Raw genomic sequence first — 9,625 nt, 5'->3', positions numbered from 1 at the left:
TTTCTTGTGGATACTGAAGTTGTTTCCACGTATTGGGATTTGTAAGTAATGCTACAGTAACCACCAGTAGACAAGTATTTTCTTTCAACTCCCTGCTTTCAAGTCTTTTGATGCAAATAAAGTTTAGTTTTTATTTTTTCAGAAGAATGAATCACAGATACAAAGTAAGTCACTAGTGTTCTGAGTACTATGGCAGGCGATTGTTTCTGATGTAATTCTCCATGCACTCACTTTTCATAATAGCCAAATAAACTCTTGAAGTCTATTCCTACTCATAGCAACGCTCTACAGGTTTCTGAGGCTGAATACCTTCACTGAAATCGAAAGTCCCCTCTGCTGTGGAGCAGCTAGTGGGTTGAATTGTTGGCTTCGGGCTAGTAATTCAATGTGATATACAACCAATGACACCACTAGACTGCTAGCAAGCTTTAATGGAAAAGATTATCTTTCTTGGGAATCTATTACAGTATATTTCAAGTGGGAAATAGAAAGTTTTGAATATTTTTGGTGGTGATTGTGTGTGGGGGGGGCAGGCAATTAAATGTCTCTATTTTTAAATCTATAGAAACATTTTGCTAAATAAAACACTAGAACACACTTGGCTAAGTTGGAGGAGATGAGTATATTAAATCTCGTTCACACAAAGATGCACGTGAATACCCATGCACACATACAGATACACACTGCCCACGAGCCTACCAAATTTAATGATAAATTTTATCTCTAATTTATAATATTTTATAATATTGAGAAAGGTCTCATTTGGGTGATTTCTTCTGCATTCTTGACAACTCATCAAACTCTTAAATGTCTTTAGGATTTAATCTGATGAATACATAGGAACAGCTATTGTGTTATTATTAAAGTGGTAATTAGGCTTACCATGAAACTGTGATGATCTTTCGAGCTGTTCTTATTTTTGATAATTGTATTTTTAATATAGTTTTATTAACAAATTGTTCACCTATCATACACTTCCATAGCTCTTTCATATTAAAATGTATTTTCTAATCATTGCTACACTCAGTTCCAGAACATTTTATTCCCTCATATAGTCATTATTAGCTCCCAAATTCCCTCCAAACTCCCCCATCCCATTTGTACCAGTAAGTCTATAATCCATCCAGTAACAGTCTCTATAATTTCACACATCCCACACTTCATATACTGGAAAGTATTCAACAAGAGAAAAGACCAATAATAACAAAATAATCCAGAGGAAAAAGCCCGATCAAATGGTATAGCACTGATGAAACACATAATTATACTCTAGTTTTTAATATTTACTCCTCTTACTATTAAGGTTTTTGTTTTACCTCATTAATCTTATTAGACCTGCCTATGTTCATTTGTATAGTTAAGATCATTCGTTGTATGAAAATCAAGATAGATAACCCTGCAGAGTTCCAGTTGCCGCTGGAGATCCCCTTGCAGAGGGGTATAGGGGAGGGGAGGGGAGGGGATGAGATGAGCCAGTCAATGTGTGATGTAGCACCGATGAAAAATACAGCTTTCCTCTAGTTCCTAAATGCTTCCTCCACTCCTCCCAATATCATGATCCGAATTCTCCCTTGCAAGTTTGGCTAGACCAGAGGATGTACACTGGCACAGATAGGAACTGAAAACACAGGGAATCCAGGGCGGATGATACCTTCAGGACCAGTGGTGTGAGTGGCGATACTGGGAGGGTAGAGGGAGAGTGAATTGGAAAGAGGGAACCGATTACAAGGATCTACATGTGACCTCCTCTCTGGGGGATGGACAACAGAAAAGTGGGTGAAGGGAGATGTCGGACAGGGTAAGATATGACAAAATAATAATTTATAAATTATCAAAGGATCATGAGGGAGGGGGGAGCAGGGAGGGAGAGGAAAAATGAGGATCTGATGCCAGGGGCTTAAATGGAGAGCAAATGTTTTGAGAATGATGAGGGCATATAATGTACAGATGTGCTTGACACAATTGATGTATGTATGGATTGTGATAATAGTTGTATGAGCCCCTAGTAAAACAATTAAAATAAAAAGATAACCCTTCAGAAACAGTAATGGGAGTAATGATTCCTTGAGGGTATGGGAAAGGGGGTGCTGATAACAATTATGTCAGTAAAACCCCACTTGAGGGGAATGAATAACAGAATTACGGGTGAACAGACCCACTAGTTGGTGCAACAAATGACCAAATATATATGTTAATATGTATTAACATTAATATAATAATAAGAGGACTTGGGGTACATAGGGAGATGGAAGGGATAAAGAGGAGCTGATATCAAGGAGCTCAAGAAGAAAGAAAATGTGTTGAAATTGATGGTGGCAGCAATTTTACAATTATACTTGATCTAATAGAATTTTGGATTGTTATAGTATCTGGAAGAGTTTCCAATTAAATGATAAAAATAAAAATGCAGGTAGTATTAGAAGTGAAAACAAATTTAAATGGGTTAAAGGGATATCAAATGATCAGGTAGCATGTTTTGACCAAGTTATATCTGCCATGATGGTGTTTACAATATGATCTGATTGAAAACAAGGCAATTCACATCCCTCCACTAAGGTCACAGGGAATTAATCGCAGGCTTAATCCATCTAGGAACCCTTAAATGGATTTTGGGTTACCACTGCCATCAATTGCATTCTGCACATTGGTGTCCACATTTAAGCTCTGATACAATTCCATTCTTCAGATTTGGATTTTATTACTGGTTGTCCTTGAATTACACAGACGGGTATGCTTCCTCCATGTGGACTTAGATTATGCCTCACCTAGATGGTTGGTTGCTTGCTTGAACAAAAATCTTTAAGACTCCCGAATGCTATTATTTCTGATAGTCAGACCATCTAGTTTCTTCACCACACTTTGCTGTAGTACCATTATCTTCCGTGATCTCGTCATGAGGGCAACCATGCAGCATGGCCATGTCATAAGATTCCATTCCTAGATAGGGGCTAGAATAAAGTGCCAGCCCCAAATCCATCCCCATACATATCTATTATATATATATATATATATATATATATATATATATATATATATATATATATATATATATATATATGTGTGTGTGTGTGTAATCTTCAGTTCACTTTAGAAGCCTCATCATCACTCTATGACAGAGACCGTTATAAACCATCCCCTTCGGGTGTAAATAAATTCTACTGATAATATCATTAATTTATCCAGTAGTATATAATTTAACTCTCTGTTTTGAAAAAAAGGAGCATACAGGTAAAGAACAGCTCTGAACCACATTCCATGAATTGTTGATTTGTACAGATAATACCCTGCTATGATTAAGCATGATTTACCTTGACAATGGGAATTGGCGATAGTTACGACTGTAACTGAAACCCTCAACTTTCCTCAGGTGTCATCAGTCTTCCGTGCCTGCTCTTTTCCAGGAAATCCTGTCATCTAATCTACAGAGCACAGTGCACTTAAACAGGGAATGTACTCAGTTCAAAACATCCCGTCATGCAAGCTATGGTCTGAGAGAAAGTCCTGACACTTAACAGGATCTCTGTGTTTTCTATTTCAAAGTGTACGTCTACATATCAGCCTGCTTGGAGCTTCCCTTTTACTGGCCTTATGTGCTTGCTGATGGTGATTTCTGTCCCTCAAATGCTCTTTCTGTCCATTGTGAACTTTGTTTTCCTGTCAAGTACTCTTAAAAAATATTTTAAATATTTCTCTCTCTCTTTTTTTCAGAGCCTTCCTGAATGTACCCTGTATCCCCAAAGAACTAATCATTCGCTTCACTGATCCACATTGTACTTCCTTTATGTCCTATCATAGAATGTCATCATCTGAAGTGAACTTGAGGTGACTGACTATGGTCATTCTTTCCTGATAGACAAACTATCTATTTTGTCTCCTCAATCTTCTTTTATTGCCTCAACATATTTGCATACCTATTAATAATCATGACTGAGCATTTTCCAATTCTCTACAGAAAATGTATGTGAATTGTATTCTAAAAGTATGTTCCTTTCTATCACCAAACATAAACCATAAACTCTGTGATGAAATTCATATATAGCATGTATTTGAGAGAAGGTGATGTGACAATCGATATTTTAACCTCTGTGCCTTGCTCATAAAATGTGTTGTAAATACATTTTATATAGAGATTAAAACTTTGTGAGAGCAACATGATTCATGAGCAAACCAATTTCAATCAAGTTGGGTGACTTTTAGTGTGGTGCCCTGAGGCAGTGTTTCTCAACCTTCCTGTCATACACTTCCTCATGTTGTAGTGACCTTCCAACCATAAAATGATTTTCGTTGCTACTTCATAACTGTAATTTTGCTACTGTTATGAATCAGGCGACCTCTGTGAAAGGGGTTGTGACCCACAGGTTGAGAATCGCTGGCCTAAGGTTTAAGTGATGGAATCTGAGACAAGCACATTTAAATTCCAGATTTTAAATAAATTCCATTGTGATGTAGAACAATTTAATTAAATGCTTTATGTCTCAATGTACTGATCTGTCAAATGAAGATAATAATAATAATAATACCTATCTTATAAGGTAGTAATTTTGTTGTTTTTGTTTTTTACTCATCAGTCAATTTCTTATTCTGTGAGCTGGGCCTCCAGTTTAGCGGAGCTTCCAGACCAAGATGGAGTAGAAAGAAGAAACAGAGACCACTTCTGAAAAACTTAGTTACTGATCATATTAAGAATAACAGTCTGATACCGCTCCAGAAGACGAGGCCTTCAGAATGGAAGGCACTTGAAATGGGGTTGGGGAAGATTTGCTCCCTCAAAGTAGAGTCTGTCTTAGTAATGTAAATGGAGCATTTCTTCCATGACCATCCTTTGTTGATGGGGTAAAATCCAAACTGAGATGAGACACCTACAAATATTCATTCATAATCAGCACATGGAATATACTAAGCATGATTCTAGGAAAATTTGAAGTGGACTAGACTATCCATTGGCCATATGCACATTTAAGTTGGAGATGGGGAAATTTAAGCAAGGTTGAGTGATAAAAAATGTAAGCTTGAGTATATCCCACCCAGTTTTAAATGTCACTCCTGTGAAAATGCAATGGAGGGGCACCATGTCTGATCTCCTCTGCCTTCTTTATTCTCATGAGGCAGAGATCTGAAATGTTTTCACCCCCCACCTTTCTTTATCTATTGTGGCAAAAACCAATCCTCTTACGACACTCTACTTCTGGCTGGGCTTGATCCTTGATTGCAATAACCACATAGAATTCACAGACAATGTTCATTGATTAAGGGAGGCTTTTTTTTTTTTTTTGGCTATTCAATCTGGACCTGCCACAAAGACAGCCAGAAAGCGCAGGGACTTTGTATTCTTTCGCATCCTAGTGCAAACCAGAAGAACAACGGTCAATTGTCCCAGGTCTATCAGAGGATGCTCAATTAAGGGAGGCTTTATTAGAGAAATTAACAGGTTGACACAAGTCAGGATCAGAAAAAGTGAGGGATACAATCATTGGTCTACAGCAACCTCTCTCCTCGTTCAATTCTCTCTCTAGACTTCAGCCTCTCAGCTATGTGGTCCCTTGGGCCCTGCCTACTTGTGTCAGGAAGCCAGCCTGATGCTCTGGCTCACAGACTCTCGGTCTTGGCACTGCTCCTCTGTTTGATCTCATGCTTTCCTTGCCTTGGCCTCTGGTACCTGTAGTCTCAGCCTCCACAACTTCAGACCAAGTTCTAGAATATGCTGCACTGTGGCTCTTCCAATGGCCTTGGAATTTCTGTTTCTGCCTCTTCCTTCTGAGATGGCTTATTCATATAGCCATAGGACTAGGAACTAAAATTACCAATCCCCTCTATTAGTGTTAAGCACATCCTATTTGGATAGTCTGACCCAATCATTTGGTGAGAGTTATAGAAGCATGAATAAAAAAGGCATGCTAACAAATTTCACTCTTTCACAATCCCCAAACAGATTAGTTACTGGGATTAAACAAGCAGGATTAAAAGACCAGATGAGTTGTGGGGCGACATTAAGAACATCATATATGAAAATGCTAAAGGTCATAAAAAAAGGTAGGAAAGAAAAAAAAGCAATAAATGGATGCCAGTTGTGTTAGTCTGCGTAAACTCGTGAAATAAATTCACAGAAAAGAAACCCAAATGTATAAGCAAGAGTTTTACATAAAGGGAGAGTTTTATATAAAATGTAAGTGCACATCAAGGAAACATCCAAATCCAGTGCTTCCTAAGCCCACAAGTTCAACATTAACCCCTATGTCCAACACCAACACACAAAGTTCTCCTCCATCCCACAAAACACGTGCAATGATGCCAACTGCAGGAGGAAAGCCGAGTCAATGAACATGTAAGTATCTCAGTGCTGGCAGGGATCTCCACACGGTGCTCCAGCACCCATGGCTGCATAGAGGTAAGTTCATGTGACTTCTCCTCAGGGATGTCTTGTAGGAAGTGAGCCTTGCCAGCTGAAGCAGGGAACTAGCTAAGGCAGCTGCATCCTGGTCTGATCATTAGAAATCAAGAGACCTGAGAACTAGAAAGGCGAGACTCATAGAGCCATTTTTCGCTCCACCCTTCAATGAAGCCCACATGTGTTTATCAGCCAGTTTGGCACAATAAACTTTAACTATCTCACCACTGGAGTGTTTAAAACTTGCCTTCACACTAAAGATTAAAAAAGGTAGGAATATATAATAAGGCAAAGAACTGAACAGAAAATTTCAAAGGAAGGTACAAGAAGACTAGATGAAGTATAGTGACAGCTCCGTTATTGAATGGCTCCAAGCTCAAACTTTTGACGACTTAAACAAGAAGTTGGAAAAAATCTGTTCAATGTCGGTAACTTTGCTCAATAATCAATCAGAAAATGTGTATGGTCTGAGAGTGAGTCAGAGTATTCATTTTGCCGAGGACACAACAGAGTGGTGCTTCAGTCTAACCCCTCTTGCTAATAAACCTTATGAGGAGGTACCTCCCACCACACAAGCTTATCACATTCAAATTCCACTCTATTACACTGAATCTATTTGTCAAATCTGTGATCCTGTTCTTGGAAACATTTTTCAAACTCACTTATTTGGATAGCTGACAGATGCTTTCTCATGTTTTCCTTCACGTCTTCTATGACATCAAATTGCTGTCCTTTCCTGTCCCTGTTCATTCATGGAAACAAAAAGAAGTCACACGGAGTGAGGTCAGGCGAGTAAGATGCCTGGGATAAGAGAGGCATGCTGGGTTTTTTTGCTCCAAACTGGCTTAATGAGATGCCTGAGTGACCAGGTGCACTGTCATCGTGGCAAAACCAGTTCTCCATCTGCCACAAATCAGAATGTTTTGGTCATACACTGTTACATAATTTTTTCAGAACCTCAAAATAGAAAGCTTGATTAACCATCTGACCTGATGGAATGAACTCCAAAAGTACTACAAGTTGACATTTCTGTCTGCTTGGGAAGTTGATGGACGTCCAGAACTAAGTTTCTAATCAGTTAACATTTCACAATTTTTGAAACAAGAAAGCCATTTGTATATTTGAATTTTTCCGGTAGCGCTGGTCTTGTAAGCTCTGTTCATCATCACAACAGTTTCTGCAACATTTTTTTTCCGAGCAGGAAACAAAATTTCATAGCGGCTCATTATTCTCTTAAATCAGCCATCACACACACACACACACACACACACACATACACAAAAAATAAGGTTCGAGTGAAACTAGTTTTATGAACAATTTCATTATAACCACAGAGAACCTTCCCAGGAGACACCACTGGGTGCACTAACTCCGAGCAAGTTGCTGGGTGCTAGACTTATAGGGAAAATGCGTGTTCCAAAAGCTCTGCTCCGGCACGATTCTGTTTTTTCTGGGAGGTACCTCATCTTATTGTCTTGTGTTAGACATTCATCATTGCGCTTTTTTTTTGAGGCGGGGGTCTTTATTTCCATAAAATATCATACGCATGGCTCCAAAGAAAGCCAGTGCTACTAGCAAAGAGGAAACTGTGGGAACCATAAATGGAGTTGAAGAAAGAAATCATTGTGAAATTTGAATCGATTTACTGCTTGTCTGATTTGGCAGCTGAATACAACATGGCCAAGTCAACATTATCATTTTAGGAAAAAACAAACAAACAAAATGTAATAACAGAGGATAATGTAACACAAGGTGTGAAATTCTTAATCACACACAAAAAAGAACCCAGAAAATGGAGGACGTTGAAAAGTTACAGTTAATTTGGATAAATCAGAAACAACTCAATGGCAAAAGTATAGCTGAGACAGTGGTAGGCACGAAGGCTGAAAGACTCCATGGTGATTTAAAATCCTGGAAAAAGGAATTTGTAAGTGTACATTTTGGGCCTCAGAACCAATTATTTGGCTTTTCATTATTTCTTAATGGAAAAAAATATGTTCAGTTCTCAAAATTTTCAGTGTTCAAAAAGGAATTTGGAACAAATTGAGTTCAACCACTGAGATATCACTGTATTATAATGAAATGTGAAAATGGCTGAAATTAGGAAACCAAAAGAGAAAAATACACCTGGAATTTCTTAAGCTGAAAGAAGTGAAGACAATGATCAAACCTGAAGTTGCAATATTGAAGAATTCTATGAGCAAAATATTAAAAGATGGGATTTTGCATCTTTAAAAAATGGAAGGAATGCACAGTCATTGTGTTGAAAATCATTGATCAACATTCAATCACTTCAAGAACTAATCATAATTGAGGGAAGAATTTCAAGCTTCACTGAAGGTTTTTATGAACAGCAAGACTCCAGGTAGTGACAGAATAACAATGAAATGCTTCCACAAACTGATGCAGGATGGGAGGAGTTCATGCCTCCAAGTCTAGAAATTTGGATGACAGCTCCCTGCCCAACTAATTGGAAGAGACCCATATTTAAGACCATTCTACAGAAAGGTTACTTACTGAGAGGCAAAATATCAAAAATATAATTACTAATGCATGCAAGTATAATTTTGATGAAGACAAATCAAACACAGCTGCAACAATACATAAATAAAGAGCGTACAGAAAGTCCAGCTAGATTTATAAGAGAATATGAAACAAGGGGTTGATTTTTTAGGTCAGATGATGAAAGTAGAGAATATCAGAAAATGTTTACTTGGTTCGATTGATTATAAAAAGACATTGGCTATGTGGATCATGACAAATATGAATGGTCATTAACAACCTGTGTTGTGCAGATAAAACAACTGACTTGTTTTAATTGAGAAAGATTTGAAGTACTTGCAGAAGAATATCAAAGACTACCATCTTCAGTATGGATTATACCTTAATAAAAAATCAAAGAAAAAAATCACACAACTAGACTAATAGACAGCATTATGATAAACAGAGTAAAAGATTGAAGTTGTCAAAGATATAATTTTACTTAAGTCACTATCAATCTCAAGGAAGCAACAGTCAAGAAATGAAATGATATACAACACTGCACAAGTCTGCTCTGCCCAAGGCCTCTTTAGAGTATGGAAGAGCAAGATGCTGCTTTGAGGTAACAGGGGTGCCTGGTCCAAACCACGGCACTTTCAGTCACTTCAGATGCTTATGAAAAGTGAACAAGGACTAAAGGAGGCTGGATAGGAAGCGATGCCTTTGAAGTATGGTGTAGTCAAAGTACTTTGTCCTTGT

At 37.9% G+C, this 9,625-nt stretch overlaps 1 non-coding gene across 1 annotated transcript; it reads right to left on the bottom strand.

The window, feature by feature from the left end:
- Window positions 1–5,263: 5,263 nt before the first annotated feature.
- LOC142449611 (small nucleolar RNA SNORA31) lies at window positions 5,264–5,395 on the bottom strand. Its single transcript, XR_012784745.1, has one exon. It is a non-coding gene; the product is annotated as a small nucleolar RNA SNORA31 (small nucleolar RNA).
- Between the last annotated feature and the right edge of the window lie 4,230 nt (window positions 5,396–9,625).

The sequence above is a fragment of the Tenrec ecaudatus genome, chromosome 5 (genome assembly GCF_050624435.1).
Source record: "Tenrec ecaudatus isolate mTenEca1 chromosome 5, mTenEca1.hap1, whole genome shotgun sequence".
Taxonomy (NCBI): domain Eukaryota; kingdom Metazoa; phylum Chordata; class Mammalia; order Afrosoricida; family Tenrecidae; genus Tenrec; species Tenrec ecaudatus.
This window is presented reverse-complemented; position numbering and strand designations above follow the sequence as displayed.